Genomic DNA, 19,417 nt, shown 5'->3' with positions numbered 1-19,417 from the left:
ACCTGGAAACACGAAAAACACCGTAAAACCGGATTTACGCCGTCGTAGTAACACCCCGGGCTGTTTTGGGTTAGTTAATTAAAAACTATGATAAACTTTTATTTAAAAGTTGTTATTCTGAGAAAATGATTTTTATTATGAACATGAAACTATATCCAAAAATTATGGTTAAACTCAAAGTGGAAGTATGTTTTCTAAAATGGTCATCTAGACGTCGTTCTTTCGACTGAAATGACTACCTTTACAAAAACGACTTGTAACTTATTTTTCCGACCATAAACCTATACTTTTTCTGTTTAGATTTATAAAATAGAGTTCAATATGAAACCATTGCAATTTGATTCACTCAAAACGGATTTAAAATGAAGAAGTTATGGGTAAAACAAGATTGAATAGTTTTTCTCATTTTAGCTACGTGAAAATTGGCAACAAATCTATTCCAACCATAACTTAATCAACTTGTATTGTATATTATGTAATCTTGAGATACCATAGACACGTATACAATGTTTCGACCTATCATGTCGACACATCTATATATATTTCGGAACAACCATAGACACTCTATATGTGAATGTTGGAGTTAGCTATACAGGGTTGAGGTTGATTCCAAAATATATATATAGTTTGAGTTGTGATCAATACTGAGATACGTATACACTGGGTCGTGGAATGATTCAAGATAATATTTATCGATTTATTTCTGTACATCTAACTGTGGACAACTAGTTGTAGGTTACTAACGAGGACAGCTGACTTAATAAACTTAAAACATCAAAATATATTAAAAGTGTTGTAAATATATTTTGAACATACTTTGATATATATGTATATATTGTTATAGGTTCGTGAATCAACCAGTGGCCAAGTCTTACTTCCCGACAAAGTAAAAATCTGTGAAAGTGAGTTATAGTCCCACTTTTAAAATCTAATATTTTTGGGATGAGAATACATGCAGGTTTTATAAATGATTTACAAAATAGACACAAGTACGTGAAACTACATTCTATGGTTGAATTATCGAAATCGAATATGCCCCTTTTTATTAAGTCTGGTAATCTAAGAATTAGGGAACAGACACCCTAATTGACACGAATCCTAAAGATAGATCTATTGGGCCTAACAAACCCCATCCAAAGTACCGGATGCTTTAGTACTTCGAAATTTATATCATATCCGAAGGGTGTCCCGGAATGATGGGGATATTCTTATATATGCATCTTGTTAATGTCGGTTACCAGGTGTTCACCATATGAATGATTTTTATCTCTATGTATGGGATGTGTATTGAAATATGAAATCTTGTGGTCTATTGTTACGATTTGATATATATAGGTTAAACCTATAACTCACCAACATTTTTGTTGACGTTTTAAGCATGTTTATTCTCAGGTGATTATTAAGAGCTTCCGCTGTCGCTTACTTAAATAAGGACAAGATTTGGAGTCCATGCTTGTATGATATTGTGTAAAAACTGCATTCAAGAAACTTATTTTGTGGTAACATATTTGTATTGTAAACCATTATGTAATGGTCGTGTGTAAACAGGATATTTTAGATTATCATTATTTGATAATCTACGTAAAGCTTTTTAAACCTTTATTGATGAAATAAAGGTTATGGTTTATTTTAAAATGAATGCAGTCTTTGAAAAACGTCTCATATAGAGGTCAAAACCTCGCAACGAAATCAATTAATATGGAACGTTTTTAATTAATAAGAACGGGACATTTCAGTTGGTATCCGAGCGTTGGTCTTAGAGAACCAGAATTTTGCATTAGTGTGTCTTATCGAGTTTGTTAGGATGCATTAGTGAGTCTGGACTTCGACCGTGTTTACTTGAAAAATGATTGCTTAACAAATTTTGTTGGAAACTATATATTTTTAACATGTGAATATTATGTGATATATTAATCTCTTAACGCGTTTGATATTATGTGATAGATGTCTACCTCTAGAACAAGTCCCATTGACTCACCTAATAATAATGAAGAGTCAAATGTAAATTGGAATGATTCGTGGACTGATTCACAAGTTCCCGAAGAGGAACCGGAAGAAGAGTCGGAACCGGAAGAAGAATCGGAACCGGAAGAAGAATCGGAACCAGATGAAGAAATAGAACTGGTGGGGGAAATAATAAAACGGTTAAGTAAAAGAAAATCCTCAACCAACCGACCAAGGTTAATTATGGTCAATGGTGTTTCTGCCAAGGAAGCAAAATATTGGGAGGATTACCAATTCTCCGATGAATCGGATTCCGACGAGAATTCCGATGATGTTATAGAAATTACCCCAACTGAATTTAAAAAGTCAAAAGAAAATAATAAGGGAAAGGGAATAAAAATAGAGAAATCTAATTCCAACCCCGATGAACTTTATATGTATCGTCAACCCCCGAAGTCCTTAAGTTGTAACAATGACCCGGGAACCTCTAAACCACCAGGTTTTTCTAAACCAATGTGGATAACGACGGCTCGTATTAGGGGAACATCATATATCACTAGAAACTTGGCAAAACGAACCAAAACTGAAGAAGAAGAAACAAGCGAGTCGGAATAAGATAGTTGTATTCGTGTGGTGTAATATAAGTAATATAGTGTGCTTATGCTTTATGATATATGTAAAAAATTGCTTGTATTAATAAGTATTTTTTTTACGAATCTAACTCTTGTCTATTTTACAGTATAAAAACACAAAATGGATAGACAACCTAATATTTTAAGAGACCTACCCGGAGACATGATTGATGAAATCTTGTCTAGAGTCGGTCAGAATTCTTCGGCACAACTATTTAAGGCGAGATCAGTTTGTAAGACATTCGAAGAACATTCCAAGAATGCCTTGGTTTATAAAAGGCTTTCGTTCGAAAGATGGGGGATATCACATTGGGAAATCCATAAGTTACGATGTGTTTACTTTGACGCATATATTGCGGGGAACCCAAATGGTATTTTACGCAATGGGTTAAGAAATTATTTTGACTCAATATATCCGAATATTGGACTTCGTGATTTAGAAAAAGTGGCTAACATGCAACATAAAGAAGCATGTTATGCTTACGGATTAGTAATGTTCGCTTCTCACCAAAGTGAGAACAAGAACATCGGGCTACAACTATTAAACAAAACGTTCCCACAAGTGACGGAGTCGGTAATTGGGGTAAGAAATGAGGTTTTTAGATTGTTACGGGATTGTTGGACATTACGTAACCCTCGTCCCTTTGACGACGTTACAACACGCTGTCTTATCAACGGCCATAACGGTTATGTTCCACAAGACCAAGGATGGGAAGTAATCCTAGTAAAACCAGAATGCATGACTTGTTTCCGGACGTATGAATTACGTGTCTTTATTGCCTTTGCTGAACGACTTGTGTACTAGCTAGAATTATCTTCACAACCATCTTGTATCAAATTTATTGTGTGCTATATTTCATGCTATATGTAAAATAAGCAGTATTGTAAGTTTGTAAAATATTATGTAAAAAGTTTGAACGCGAAATATTATTATAATCAGTTTTTCATATAGAATTGTAGTAGTTGAATTGTATATTAGCTACTAAGTATGAACTTAACAGGTAGGTACTACCCGAATTTAAACTTATAAAACGCTAATATGAAGAAAAAGCTTTTATAAATGAGTTCATATTATGCTACGAAATACTATTAACTACTCTTAATATTCTGTATGATTAACTTGTTCCATTTGACTATTTTGAAGGAAATGGCACCGACTACTCGACACACCGTGAATATGAATGAAGAGGAATTCCGTACTTTTCTAGCTTCAAACATAGCCGCAGTACAGGCTGCGCTACATACCAACAATAACCTTGGATCTAGCAGTACAGGAAATCGTGTAGGATGCACCTACAAAGAATTCACTGCCTGCAAACCTTTGGAATTTGATGGAACCGAAGGACCGATCGGATTGAAACGGTGGACCGAGAAGGTCGAATCGGTGTTTGCCATAAGTAAGTGTACTGAAGAGGACAAAGTGAAGTACGCTACGCATACCTTCACAGGTTCTGCGTTAACATGGTGGAATACCTATCTAGAGCAAGTAGGACAAGACGATGCGTACGCACTACCGTGGTCAGCATTCAAGCACTTGATGAACGAGAAATACCGTCCCAGAACCGAGGTCAATAAGCTCAAGACAGAACTTAGAGGGTTATGAATCCAAGGATTTGATATTACCACGTATGAAAGACGATTCACAGAATTGTGCCTATTGTGTCCGGGAGCATTCGAAGATGAGGAAGAGAAGATCGACGCGTTTGTGAAAGGATTACCGGAAAGAATCCAAGAAGATATAAGTTCACACGAGCCCGCCTCCATACAACAGGCATGTAGAATGGCTCACAAACTAGTGAACCAGATTGAAGAAAGAATTAAAGAACAGACTGCTGAAGAGGCCAATGTGAAGCAAGTCAAAAGAAAGTGGGAGGAAAACGGTGATAAGAATCACCAATACAGCAACAACAGCAATTACAACAATAATCGCAACAATTATCCCAACAATCGCAACATCAATCGCAACTACAATAAACGGCCCAACAACAACAATAACAACAGCAACTACAACAATCATCCCAATAACAATAATAACCGCAACAACAACAACAATCAGAAGCAGCTATGCCAAAGGTGTGAAAAGTATCACTCGGGGTTCTGCACCAAATTTTTCAACATGTGTAAAAGAAATGGTCATAGCGCGGCAAAGTGTGAGGTCTACGGACCAGGGGTTAATAGAACGAAAGGAACAAATGGTGTCGGAACGAGTAATGGCGGAGCAAGTAGTGGCGGAGCAAGTAGTGTCGGAGCAAGCTATGCCAATGTAGTTTGTTATAAATGTGGAAAACCGGGCCACATTATTAGAAATTGCCCGAACCAGGAGAACACGAATGGACAAGGCCGCGGAAGAGTTTTCAATATTAATGCGGCAGAGGCACAGGAAGACCCGGAGCTTGTTACGGGTACGTTTCTTATTGACAATAAATCTGCTTACGTTTTATTTGATTCGGGTGCCGATAGAAGCTATATGAGTAGAGATTTTTATGCTAAATTAAGTTGTCCATTGACGTCTTTGGAGAGTAAATTTTTACTCGAATTAGCAACCGGTAAATTAATTTCAGCAGATAATATATGCCGGAATCGAGAAATTAAACTGGTTAGCGAAACATTTAAGATTGATTTGATACCAGTAGAGTTAGGGAGTTTTGATGTGATAATCGGTATGGACTGGTTGAAAGAAGTGAAAGCAGAGATCGTTTGTTACAAAAATGCAATTCGCATTATACGAGAAAAAGGTAAACCCTTAATGGTGTACGGAGAAAAGGGCAACACGAAGCTACATCTTATTAGTAATTTGAAGGCACAAAAACTAATAAGAAAAGGTTGCTATGCTGTTCTAGCACACGTCGAGAAAGTACAAACTGAAGAAAAGAGCATCAATGATGTTCCCATTGCAAAAGAATTTCCCGATGTATTTTCGAAAGAATTACCGGGATTACCCCCACATCGATCCGTTGAATTTCAAATAGATCTTGTACCAGGAGCTGCACCAATAGCTCGTGCTCCTTACAGACTCGCACCCAGCGAGATGAAAGAACTGCAAAGCCAATTACAAGAACTTTTAGAGCGAGGTTTCATTCGACCAAGCACATCACCTTGGGGAGCTCTTATTTTGTTTGTCAAGAAGAAAGATGGTACATTCAGGTTGTGTATCGACTACCGAGAGTTGAACAAACTTACCATCAAGAACCGCTACCCATTACCGAGAATCGACGACTTATTTGATCAACTACAAGGCTCGTCTGTTTATTCAAAGATTGACTTACGTTCCGGGTATCATCAAATGCGGGTGAAAGAAGATGATATTCCAAAGACTGCTTTCAGAACACGTTACGGTCATTACGAGTTTATGGTCATGCCGTTTGGTTTAACTAATGTACCAGCTGTGTTCATGGACCTTATGAACCGAGTGTGTGGACCATACCTTGACAAGTTTGTCATTGTTTTCATTGATGACATACTTATTTACTCAAAGAATGACCAAGAACACGGTGAACATTTGAGAAAGGTGTTAGAAGTATTGAAGAAGGAAGAATTGTACGCTAAGTTTTCAAAGTGTGCATTTTGGTTGGAAGAAGTTCAATTCCTCGGTCACATAGTGAACAAAGAAGGTATTAAGGTGGATCCGGCAAAGATAGAAACTGTTGAAAAGTGGGAAACCCCGAAAACTTCGAAACACATACGCCAGTTTTTAGGACTAGCTGGTTACTACAGAAGGTTCATCCAAGACTTTTCCAGAATAGCAAAACCCTTGACTGCATTAACGCATAAAGGGAAGAAATTTGAATGGAATGATGAACAAGAGAAAGCGTTTCAGTTATTGAAGAAAAAGCTAACTACGGCACCTATATTGTCATTGCCTGAAGGGAATGATGATTTTGTGATTTATTGTGATGCATCAAAGCAAGGTCTCGGTTGTGTATTAATGCAATGAACGAAGGTGATTGCTTATGCGTCTAGACAATTGAAAATTCACGAGCAAAATTATACGACGCATGATTTGGAATTAGGCGCGGTTGTTTTTGCATTAAAGACTTGGAGGCATTACTTATATGGGGTCAAAAGTATTATATATACCGACCACAAAAGTCTTCAACACATATTTAATCAGAAACAACTGAATATGAGGCAGCGTAGGTGGATTGAATTGTTGAATGATTACGACTTTGAGATTCGTTACCACCCGGGGAAGGCAAATGTGGTAGCCGATGCCTTGAGCAGGAAGGACAGAGAACCCATTCGAGTAAAATCTATGAATATAATGATTCACACTAACCTTACTACTCAAATAAAGGAGGCGCAACAAGGAGTTTTAAAAGAGAGAAATTTAAAGGATGAAATACCCAAAGGATCGGAGAAGCATCTTAATATTCGGGAAGACGGAACCCGGTATAGGGCTGAAAGGATTTGGGTACAAAAATTTGGAGATATGAGAGAAATGGTACTTAGAGAAACTCATAAAACCAGATACTCAATACATCCTGGAATGGGGAAGATGTACAAGGATCTCAAGAAACATTTTTGGTGGCCGGGTATGAAAGCTGATGTTGCTAAATACGTAGGAGAATGTTTGACGTGTTCTAAGGTCAAAGCTGAGCATCAGAAACCATCAGGTCTACTTCAACAACCCGAAATCCCGGAATGGAAATGGGAAAACATTACCATGGATTTCATCACTAAATTGCCAAGGACTGCAAGTGGTTTTGATACTATTTGGGTAATAGTTGATCTCACCAAATCAGCACACTTCCTGCCAATAAGAGAAGATGACAAGATGGAGAAGTTAGCACGACTGTATTTGAAGGAAGTCGTCTCCAGACATGGAATACCAATCTCTATTATCTCTGATAGGGATGGCAGATTTATTTCAAGATTCTGGCAGACATTACAGCAAGCATTAGGAACTCGTCTAGACATGAGTACTGCCTATCATCCACAAACTGATGGGCAGAGTGAAAGGACGATACAAACGCTTGAAGACATGCTACGAGCATGTGCTATTGATTTCAGAAACAGTTGGGATCGACATCTACCGTTAGCAGAATTTTCCTACAACAACAGCTACCATTCAAGCATTGAGATGGCGCCGTTTGAAGCACTTTATGGTAGAAAGTGCAGGTCTCCGATTTGTTGGAGTGAAGTGGGGGATAGACAGATTACGGGTCCGGAAATTATACAAGAAACTACCGAGAAGATCATCCAAATTCAACAACGGTTGAAAACCGCCCAAAGTCGACAAAAGAGCTACGCTGACATTAAAAGAAAAGATATAGAATTTGAAATTGGAGAGATGGTCATGCTTAAAGTTGCACCTTGGAAAGGCGTTGTTCGATTTGGTAAACGAGGGAAATTAAATCCAAGGTATATTGGACCATTCAAGATTATTGATCGTGTCGGACCAGTAGCTTACCGACTTGAGTTACCTCAACAACTCGCGGCTGTACATAACACTTACGTCTCGAATTTGAAGAAATGTTTTGCTAAAGAAGATCTCACTATTCCGTTAGATGACATCCAAATCAACGAAAAACTTCAATTCATCGAAGAACCCGTCGAAATAATGGATCGTGAGGTTAAAAGACTTAAGCAAAACAAGATACCAATTGTTAAGGTTCGATGGAATGCTCGTAGAGGACCCGAGTTCACCTGGGAGCATGAAGATCAGATGAAGAAGAAATACCCGCATATATTTCCAGAAGATTCGTCAACACCTTCAACAGCTTAAAATTTCGGGACGAAATTTATTTAACGGGTAGGTACTGTAGTGACCCGAACTTTTTCATGTTTATTTATATTAATTGAGATTGATATTTACATGATTAAATGTTTCCAACATGTTAAGCAATCAAACTTGTTAAGACTTGATTAATTGAAATAGGTTTCATATAGACAATTGACCACCCAAGTTGACCGGTGATTCACGAACGTTAAAACTTGTAAAAACTATACGATGACATATATATGGTTATATATATAGTTAACATGATTTTATTATAAGTATGTATCTCATTAGGTATTTTAACAATGAGTTATATACATAAAAATGAGACTATTAATTTAAGAAACTCGAAAACGATATATATAAAGATTATCGTTATAACAACGTCTTACTAGGTACATATGAATCATATTAAGATATTGATACACTTGGTTAATTATGTTAAATGATAAGTAAATATATTATTAAGTGTATTAATAATGAAATACATATGTAAAAATAAGACTACTAACTTAATGATTTCAAAACGAGACATATATGTAACGATTATCGTTGTAACAACATTTAACTGTATATACATCATACTAAGATATATTATATATCATAATATCATGATAATGTAACAATTTAACATCTCATTTGTTATAATAAACAATGGGTTAACAACATTCAACAAGATCGTTAACCTAAAGGTTTCAAAACAACATTTACATGTAACGACTAACGATGACTTAACGACTCAGTTAAAAAGTATATACATGTAGTGTTTTAATATGTATTCATACACTTTTGAAAGACTTCAAGACACTTATCAAAATACTTCTACTTAACAAAAATGCTTACAATTACATCCTCGTTCAGTTTCATCAACAATTCTACTCGTATGCACCCGTATTCGTACTCGTAGAATACACAGCTTTTAGATGTATGTACTATTGGTATATACACTCCAATGATCAGCTCTTAGCAGCCCATGTGAGTTACCTAACACATGTGGGAACCATCATTTGGCAACTAGCATGAAATATCTCATAAAATTACAAAAATATGAGTAATCATTCATGACTTATTTACATGAAAACAAAATTACATATCCTTTATATCTAATCCATACACCAACGACCAAAAACACCTACAAATACTTTAATTCTTCAATTTTCTTCATCTAATTGATCTCTCTCAAGTTCTATCTTCAAGTTCTAAGTGTTCTTCATAAATTCCAAAAGTTCTAGTTTCATAAAATCAAGAATACTTTCAAGTTTGCTAGCTCACTTCCAATCTTGTAAGGTGATCATCCAACCTCAAGAAATCTTTGTTTATTACAGTAGGTTATCATTCTAATACAAGGTAATAATCATATTCAAACTTTGGTTCAATTTCTATAACTATAACAATCTTATTTCAAGTGATGATCTTACTTGAACTTGTTTTCGTGTCATGATTCTGCTTCAAGAACTTCGAGCAATCTAAGGATCCATTGAAGCTAGATCCATTTTTCTCTTTTCCAGTAGGTTTATCCAAGGAACTTAAGGTAGTAATGATGTTCATAACATCATTCGATTCATACATATAAAGCTATCTTATTCGAAGGTTTAAACTTGTAATCACCAGAACATAGTTTAGTTAATTCTAAACTAGTTCGCAAACAAAAGTTAATCCTTCTAACTTGACTTTTAAAATCAACTAAACACATGTTCTATATCTATATGATATGCTAACTTAATGATTTAAAACCTGGAAACACGAAAAACACCGTAAAACCGGATTTACGCCGTCGTAGTAACACAGCGGGCTGTTTTGGGTTAGTTAATTAAAAACTATGATAAACTTTGATTTAAAAGTTGTTATTCTGAGAAAATTATTTTTATTATGAACATGAAACTATATCCAAAAATTATGGTTAAACTCAAAGTGGAAGTATGTTTTCTAAAATGGTCATCTAGACGTCGTTCTTTCGACTGAAATGACTACCTTTACAAAAATGACTTGTAACTTATTTTTCTGACTATAAACCTATACTTTTTCTGTTTAGATTTATAAAATAGAGTTCAATATGAAACCATAGCAATTTGATTCACTCAAAACGGATTTAAAATGAAGAAGTTATGGGTAAAACAAGATTGAATAATTTTTCTCATTTTAGCTACGTGAAAATTGGTAACAAATCTATTCCAACCATAACTTAATCAACTTGTATTGTATATTATGTAATCTTGAGATACCATAGACACGTATACAATGTTTCGACCTATCATGTCGACACATCTATATATATTTCGGAACAACCATAGACACTCTATATGTGAATGTTGGAGTTAGCTATACAGGGTTGAGGTTGATTCCCAAATATATATAGTTTGAGTTGTGATCAATACTGAGATACGTATACACTGAGTCGTGGAATGATTCAAGATAATATTTATCGATTTATTTCTGTACATCTAACTGTGGACAACTAGTTGTAGGTTACTAACGAGGACAGCTGACTTAATAAACTTAAAACATCAAAATATATTAAAAGTGTTGTAAATATATTTTGAACATACTTTGATATATATGTATATATTGTTATAGGTTCGTGAATCAACCAGTGGCCAAGTCTTACTTCCCGACAAAGTAAAAATCTGTGAAAGTGAGTTATAGTCCCACTTTTAAAATCTAATATTTTTGGGATGAGAATACATGCAGGTTTTATAAATGATTTACAAAATAGACACAAGTACGTGAAACTACATTCTATGGTTGAATTATCGAAATCGAATATGCCCCTTTTTATTAAGTCTGGTAATCTAAGAATTAGGGAACAGACACCCTAATTGACGCGAATCCTAAAGATAGATCTATTGGGCCTAACAAACCCCATCCAAAGTACCGGATGCTTTAGTACTTCGAAATTTATATCATATCCGAAGGGTGTCCCGGAATGATGGGGATATTCTTATATATGCATCTTGTTAATGTCGGTTACCAGGTGTTCACCATATGAATGATTTTTATCTCTATGTATGGGATGTGTATTGAAATATGAAATCTTGTGGTCTATTGTTACGATTTGATATATATAGGTTAAACCTATAACTCACCAACATTTTTGTTGACGTTTTAAGCATGTTTATTCTCAGGTGATTATTAAGAGATTCCGCTGTCGCATACTTAAATAAGGACAAGATTTGGAGTCCATGCTTGTATGATATTGTGTAAAAACTGCATTCAAGAAACTTATTTTGTGGTAACATATTTGTATTGTAAACCATTATGTAATGGTCGTGTGTAAACAGGATATTTTAGATTATCATTATTTGATAATCTACGTAAAGCTTTTTAAACCTTTATTGATGAAATAAAGGTTATGGTTTATTTTAAAATGAATGCAGTCTTTGAAAAACGTCTCATATAGAGGTCAAAACCTCGCAACGAAATCAATTAATATGGAACGTTTTTAATCAATAAGAACGGGACATTTCATAGACTAAGGATGATAAGCAAGTGATTTTCTAAGAATGATAAGCAGGTAATTTTCGACACGAAATGATAGGCAAAACTTTTGACATGCAGACACGGTCGAAGTCCAGACTCACTAATGCATCCTAACGACTATTAGTTAGACACACTAATGCAAGACCTGGTTTACTAAGACCACCACTCTGATACCAACTGTGAAGACCCGTCCTAATCCATCCGGACGAAGTCCATATTGATTACAAACGATTCACAACAGTTGATTACATCGTGAGGTAATTGACCTCTATATGATACATTTACAAACATTGCATTCGTTTTTGAAAAGACAATCTTTCATTACATCGAAAGTTGACGGCATGCATACCATTTCATAATACATTTAACTATAATTGACTTAATAATAATCTTGATGAACTCAACGACTCGAATGCAACGTCTTTTGAAATATGCCATGAATGACTCCAAGTAATGTCTCTAATATGAGCTAATGCACAGCGGAAGATTTCTTTCATACCTGAGAATAAACATGCTTTAAAGTGTCAACCAAAAGGTTGGTGAGTTCATTAGTTTAACATAAATAATCATTTTATAATTTTAATAGACCACAAGATTTCATATTTCCATTTCACATAAACATACGTCCCATGCATAGAGACAAAAATATCATTCATATGGATTGAACACCTGGTAACCGACATTCACAATATGCATATAAGAATATCCCCATCATTCCGGGATCCTCCTTCGGACATGATATAAATTTCGAAGTACTAAAGCATCCGGTACTTTGGATGGGGCTTGTTGGGCCCGATAGATCTATCTTTAGAGTTCGCGTCAATTAGGGTGTCTGTTCCCTAATTCTTAGATTACCAGACTTAATAAAAAGGGGCATATTCGACTTCGATAATTCAACCATAGAATGTAGTTTCGATTACTTGTGTCTATCTCGTAAAACATTTATAAAAGCAGCGCATGTATTCTCAGTCCCAAAAATATATATAAAAAGGGAGTAATGAAACTCACGCATATAAATATTGTAAAACAGTTAATAAAGCATTTGCATGTATTCTCAGCCCAAAAATGTAAAGAGTAAAAGGGATCAAATGAAACTCACCTTATGTATTTTGTAGTAAAAATACATATAACGACATTAAACAACTGAACAATGCAGGATTGGCCTTGGATTCACGAACCTATATCATTTGTGTATTTATTAATATTCATAGTTGTAATTGAGTACATATATATACATATATATATATATATACATATATATATATATATATATATATATATATATATATATATATATATATATATATATATATATATATATATATATATATATATATATATATATATATATATATATATATATATATATATATATATATATAAATGTATTAGTTATATCATTTTTATGTTAATAATATATATATATATATATATATATATATATATATATATATATATATATATATATAGGTTTTATATGTTTGTATATATATAAAAATATTAAATTTTGTTATATTTTATGTGTTAAATATATATATTTATGTATGTATTTAATTTGTTTATCAAAATAGTAATTCTATTATACTAAGTTAATATTAGTAAAAATAAATAATGGTAATAACATTAATAATATACATATGTTAATAATAACCCTATTAGTGAATATAATAATGATATTAATAATGGTACTTGTAACAGTATTAATTTTACTGTTTATGGTAGTTATGATATTAATGATTTAATAATAATAAAAATAATAATAATAATAATAATAATAATAATAATAATAATAATAATAATAATAATAATAATAATAATAATGACAATAACAATAATAATAGAAGTGGAAGTGTATACCCCTTAAATAACCATCTTAAAAAGAATTGTCCCATATGAGACTCGAACCCTCAACCTCCCGCTCATTCGAAAACACCCTTAACCGTTGCACCAATTCTATCTTTCTGAATTAAATTTGAAGACAGATTTTATTTAACCCGCTTGGCCAATCTTTTCGGCCCAACAGAAGGAAAAGTTACGGCCCAACTCAAGAAAGGGATTCGGCCCAACTAATCAAATCCCATTTACTATACCCAAAGCCGGCCCACTTGTCTTAAGTTATACCATTTGATTGTGGTAGGGTTTTGTGGTTAGCCCGTTAAGAAACAGGAACGAGATATTTCGACTGGAAGCTGAGCCATAAACGTACAGCAGTTATACTTCTTGTGAATTCAGCTCGTGTATATCAACATCATCGTGCATTATTCATCCGTCTCCTTTTCATATTGTCATCACATCATCATCGTTCTCGTTTTCCTTCATCATCATGTATACCCATTACCACCATCTGATGATCCATCATTATCGAATTATATCACCATCATCACGTATCACATAATCATCATCTCTATGATCATCGTTACTCACATCATCATCTTTATCTTCATCGTTCAATACCACAATTCATTATCTTCTTCAAGTGGGTTTCGAAAAATAAAAATAATAATAACAACAAGAGCTGTGCATTAGTTATAAGAGTTTTGTGAGGTTTGAAACGGATCAAAACAGAAAATTTCTGCATCGGTGATAATGATTGAAGGTTGCAGGTGTTTGTTGTGGCTGTTTCGAACCAGGAAAACAAAAGAAAAAAAAATGAAAACGTTTTATGTAGCAGGAGTGATAGCTGCGAATTGTAGCAGTAACTGGTGACCGTTGGTGGTTGTCTCTTCGATCAGAACCAGAAAGAAAACGAGTATAAGTAACATATTAAAAGGGTTCGTGGTTTTCTGGTTGACGGTTTACAAAAAAATAATAATAATTATATCACAGGTATAATGGCTAGCATCGATGGGTGGTGTTCGAAAGTGGGGGCGTTTAAAACAAAAATAATAGACAAATTGTCGTCTGCAGTATCTTCAGCAACAATGAAGAAGAAATTGGAAATTCATAATTGTACTTAATAGTGGTCTTACAGTGGTTGTTTCAAGGTGTTTCATGGCTACAAGATAGAACGAAACAGTAGCAGAAATTTACGGTGGTTTAAGGTAGTTGTGACTTCTCATGTGATGATAATGGTGGTTGTTTGGTGACCCAAAGTTGTAACAACGGGCTGCTGTGATGTTGGGTTGTGATGGCTCTCGTTGGACACAACAACCGAAGGAGATAAAAAAATGAAATGGTAGTAGTGGTGGGTTTAGAAAGAGGAAGGATGCTGAAGTCTTTAAAAAAATGAGTTTTCAATTATATGTGCATTTGTATATATTACATATAGTATATGAATTTAGTTATGAATTGAGTGGGGGACATAGAAAACAATTACTAACAGAAAGGTGATATACTAACTTTCTTGTGATTCAATAGTTCCTTTAATTTATTATTATCATTATCTTGATTGGACAGGAGATGAATAATTTGGAAGTTTAACCACATAAAGAAATAAAAGAGAGAAGGTAGCAGGTTGAAAAGATGGCAAGTATGATTGAGTACAAAACAAAATAAGTGATTAGAACAAAGATGTATTTGTGTGGAGCCTTTGCAATAATGCGGAAGAGGAAGAAAGTAATGTAACATCCCGCGTTTTTCCGTTAAATTTAATTTTAACACCGTCTTTTTTTTTTTAAAACATAATCTTTCGTATTTAAATTAATAGTTTCCGTGAGTAACGTTCATTATATTTCCGCTATTTAATTTTGACATCACCCGTTTACTCGAGCGTTTTAAAAATATTCGATCGGTTAAATCCCGCACCCGCTTTGAAACTCGAGGGACCGGAGTTGCCAAATGGGCAAACTAGTTGACTAGGTCAACTAGTCAACCCATTTTTCATTCATTCCATCATCTCCCTCCTCTCTTTTCTCTCCATCTCAAGAACACACACACAAACCCATTCCATTCATTCATCATCTAAATTCAATCTTGGAAGCTCACAACAAATCCGACTACATATTCTTGATCCTCTCATCATCCTCTACGATTTGATACTAACTTCATTGATTTTGGGTAACATTTCTAAAACTCTAGATTTCTCTAAATTCGTGTTTTTGACTTGAAATGGTGTTAGTTAGTGTCTATGGCTCGTGTATAACATGAATATATGTTTTGTTTGCTCGAGTCGTTGTTTTGAGTAACTAGTTTGAACATTTGAAATGGGTGTGCTAAATCTTTGATTTTGGATGAGTTAATGTTGTTAAATTGTTAAAGTTCATGTTTTAATTGTGTTACTAGTATCACTAGCTTCGTTTTGATGCGTAGGTTGATTAAGGAAACTTCAAAAACATGAATATTGATTTTTGCGGATTTTGGTTAGGGTTTGATAGACTTAAAACGAGCTTTTGATGTTTCGAATGCCATGAAATGTTATTAGTAAGTGTTTAGTTGTAATGTATGCTTCATTACCTTCAAAACGGCATATCGTATGTGTAAATTGGATTCCCGAATCATAAAATACGTTTTACGAACTTGAAACTTTGAAAATAAACCTTTCTTGATCAATTGACGAGTTTTCAGTTATTGTAAATGATGTTTTTGATTGATGATATGTGGCTAGTTGTATTCCTCGTCAAAATACCTTTTCGACGATATATGATAGGCATTATAAGTGTTTGCGGGTCAAGAATTGGGTTGGAAAAGGTTTTGGTTCGTGCACACTTGGAAAAACTGACCAGAATTCTCTGCCCAGGTAGTGGCGCGGCGCGCCACATCCCCGCGCGGCGCGCAGAATCGCCTGGCCAGATTCTGCTCACTTTGTCACATTTCACGCGAAATGTTTGACTAGCTACCGACCTCCGATTCACATGAAACTTGTTTTAATATACTTGTATATGAATATTTAGCATAGAAAAATAGTTCGGGACCCGACCCGAACGCGTTGACTTTTTCGTTGACTTTGACCAAGTTTGACTTTTAGTCAAACTTAACCAAACTTTTATACAATCATTCTAACATGCTTTTATACTTGTTTCTTGTATGAAACTTGACAACGTGATTCACATGCTATACTTAATCGAGTCGTAACGAGCCATAGGACTAATTGAACACATTTCACCCGACCTTGTGTCGTAACCGGTTAATTGATATAACTTACTTGTTTAGGTCAAGGCTAAGCAACTTTCATGCACACGTTTACTTGTTGAAGTACCTTTATACTCATGCACTCGAGGTGAGATCATAGTCCCACCTTTTCAACAACTTTTTATACTTTTAAATTGTGGGCTGAGAAACATATACTTTGTTACATTTTGTACTACTTACTTTTATACTTTGAACACAAGTACAAGGAAAACAAACATTCCACAGCGAGTTAGAACAAAAATCCTCAATTCGATTATCATTAGTTACACTTGCAGGGTGTAAGCGAGAACTTATATTGTGTGGCCATACGGGTTTGACAAACCCTCATTTCGGACGGTTCGCTACCGTCTACGGATGAAATATATTTTTGAGAAACAGTGTATGTTCTAACACTATTGTGATGGGGTTCTATGGAAGGAAACGTTAAGTCTTGATAATTGGGTGCTCGCGAACAATACTTTTGGAATGCAAACGATTTTGATAATCAACTATGGGAATACTAAATCTTGTGGTTCAAAAACAACGTTTACAAACACCTATGATTTCACCAACGTTTTTCGTTGACAGTTTTCTATATGTTTCTCAGGTTCATACTTGGCTATTTGATACATGCTTCCGCGTACACTCATACTTGCTTGGAGTCGAGCATACATACATACATACGCTAGGGATAGCACTTTTGGATTCAAACTTTTGTTTACATACTTACGCTATTTATAGCAACTGTGTTTTTCAACTTATATTATGTCGCAAGTTATTTCATTTATACTTTATGACTTTTGTAAACTTAGACTTGTTGTCGAACGGTTTTGTAAACTAAACTTGCAAGTCTTGTACCTTCCAAATGAATGCGACATAATTTTGGTCAAACGAGTCTCATATAGGGACTACGACCACGCAACGGGACCTAAGTTAACGGCGTCGTCAATAACGGTTTTGGTCGGGTCGTTACAAGTGGTATCAGAGCGTTGGTTGTAGGGAACTAGGACGTGCATTAGTGTGTCTAACAGAGTCGTTAGGACGCATTAGTGAGTCTAGACTACAACCGGATAGTTAGCCATTGCATTCTGACATACATTTGCTATAGATAGCACTTACTTGACTACTTGTGCATTATACTTGAATCATTCTTAGGCAAACTTTTTAATGGTACCCAACCTTCATCATACGAACTCGTATTCCGCCACTTTTTGGTAACACACGTAAATTCATGATTCATACACGTATGGAAGACGACGACTTCATTAGTCACACTTGTTCGGGAACTCTGTCTCCCGGATTGTTATTTGCCACCGTTTCAACTTACTATCAGTTTCCCACTGGTGTTTCTTACTATCTACTTTTTGGTGTTACTACCATCACTACTCTAGGTGAGTATCGTCATCAATATTTATCACTACGGTTGCGTGCTACTCGTTATCATGACTCGTTACTCTTTTCATACCTAAATACATTATTGTTTGAATCGAACCGATTTGACGTTAACAATCGTTTATACACTTCCCGCGGGGAAACGCTTCTTTAGAGTTGTAGAAACTATTTCGATTTAATACGAGTCACGTTTGAGACGTCGTTACATTTTGTTCATTTTAGATTTTCGCGATGACACGAACTTGAATCTATAGAGTGATGTGGGAATGGAGGTATGAGTTAGCGTAATATAACGACACTCGATCAACGTGGTTATATTACGGTAAGACATACCAAAGTTCTAGTGACGCGTGATGGTGGTTAGACTCGATCAACCTAAACACCACCATGTGCCATGTACATGACTTCATCCTTTCATGTTTGGACATCCGAAAACCCCGAGAAAATTGATAACAACCATACCGGGGACACCCCTTCGACTTTTGTCGAACTATACTTATGCTTCCGAATGAATTACCGATTCCTCTCGACTTCAACCGTATGTTACACGTGTATACTATCTCGTCCTCGCACAGTCTTATTGACTAATTACGATTTACTCGTTATGCTCGCACCGAGGCGGAAACTTCTCTCTCATCACACTCGTACTTCCGGTTCAGGAAATCTTTACTCTAAACTCTCAATGGGGGAAGAGACTCTCCACGTTATACTAGTATTCACCTCGAGGGTGAATAGTTCCGACGAACGTTTTTCTTTCAGAAACCGATGAGAACTTGCCCCGACGAACGTTTTTGGAAACTGATAAATCTTTCGCGACGCGAATTTTCTTGAGAAACTTGTCCTAACAAACTTGTCCAAATATACCTTACGGAATGTACTCCGTTTCGGACCGAGATCCTCGGTTCACTTCTAGATTTTGGAGTGCCTCACAAAAAGTCTCGGGACCACGTTTAGACATGAGTACCGCACATCAACCATAACCCGACGGACCGAACAAACATACGATTTAAGTCTTGAAAACCATAATACGAATTTGTATTAAAACGTCATTCTCCTTTGTCGAACCAAGTAAACGATGATCAATTCACCGGGGCCGAGGTTATTCATGAGCAACCGAGAAAAGTTATTCATATTCAGGTAAAACCCTACGCGACTCGTAATCACCAAGAGCTACGCCGATGTTAGACGTAAACATTTCAAATTCCAC

This window comes from Rutidosis leptorrhynchoides, chromosome 4, assembly GCF_046630445.1.
Source record: "Rutidosis leptorrhynchoides isolate AG116_Rl617_1_P2 chromosome 4, CSIRO_AGI_Rlap_v1, whole genome shotgun sequence".
Taxonomy (NCBI): Eukaryota; Viridiplantae; Streptophyta; class Magnoliopsida; order Asterales; family Asteraceae; genus Rutidosis; species Rutidosis leptorrhynchoides.
The sequence above is the reverse complement of the archived record's forward strand: the minus strand, read 5'-3'. Positions refer to the sequence as shown.